We start from the raw sequence: 1,102 nt of genomic DNA on the forward strand, positions 1-1,102 counted from the left end.
ATGAAATTTATGAAATGATAAGAATATTATTAATTACAAATTTATAATAATCAAATACTAATATTAAATACTTTCAAAATTAAAAACGATCAAAAATGAGGTTGCAACTGTTGTACCAGCCGTCTGCAAAAGGTTTCATCTTACGTTCTAATCAGTATGAAATGATGATAACACTAATTTCTTTACTTTAAGCAATATTCATTATGAAATTTATGAAATGATAAGAATATTAACTGGGGTTGCAACTGTTGTACCAGCCGTCTGCAAAAGGTTTAATCTTACGTTCTAATCAACATGAAATGATGATAACACTAATTTCTTTACTTTAAACAATATTCATTGTGAAATTTATGAAGTGACAAGAATATTATTAATAACAAATTTATGATAATCAAATACTAATATATCAAATACTTTCCAAATTAAAAAAAATCAAAACTGAGGTTACAACTGTTGTACCAGCCGTCTGCAAAAGGTTTAATCTTAAGTTCTAATCAGTATGAAATGATGATAACACTAATTTATTTACTTTAAACAATACTCATTATGAAATTTATGAAATGATAAGAATATTATTAATTACACGTCAGCTAATTAAGGCAAAGTTTCTTACCAATGTCAAAGCAAATATTACCTTTAATAACATTACTCCAAATTATTTCAATAAAATCATCTCTGTCCGATCTATTATGCTCATGCCAGAAACCAAGAACATGCATCAACTCATGTATAACAGTCCCTTTGTTAATACAATCAGGAACAGTTAGGGAAACAACTTGAGACCCACCTTGGCGACCAACATATGACCAGCATCTACTCTTTGGATTAGATGAAAGACAGATAGGTTATAGTCATTTTAAATAAACGTCATAATAGTATTCATAAATATTATTCTTAAATTACTTTTTTTAGGTTTCTTACCCTCCATCTGGGGTGACGTAGATATAATCTTTTTCAGTTGTTCTTCGGATAAAGTTGATGCAAGTGAAGTCTTCAATTTCCTGTAGAGCTTCATTAATTACATATACGTCATAGGCATCTGGAATGAAGTTTTTGATACTTTTAATTATATTCGGACAAATCTATTTGTCTATCTTTCTAT

General features: G+C 28.2%; 1 long non-coding RNA gene across 1 annotated transcript; it reads right to left on the minus strand.

The window, feature by feature from the left end:
• Positions 1 to 630: 630 nt before the first annotated feature.
• LOC122268553 (uncharacterized) lies at positions 631 to 1,039 on the minus strand. Its single transcript, XR_011635980.1, has 2 exons — positions 922 to 1,039; positions 631 to 818 (listed from the first exon to the last, which is right to left on the minus strand). It is a non-coding gene; the product is annotated as an uncharacterized lncRNA (long non-coding RNA).
• Between the last annotated feature and the right edge of the window lie 63 nt (positions 1,040 to 1,102).

This window comes from Parasteatoda tepidariorum, unplaced genomic scaffold, assembly GCF_043381705.1.
Source record: "Parasteatoda tepidariorum isolate YZ-2023 unplaced genomic scaffold, CAS_Ptep_4.0 HiC_scaffold_29217, whole genome shotgun sequence".
NCBI lineage: Eukaryota > Metazoa > Arthropoda > Arachnida > Araneae > Theridiidae > Parasteatoda > Parasteatoda tepidariorum.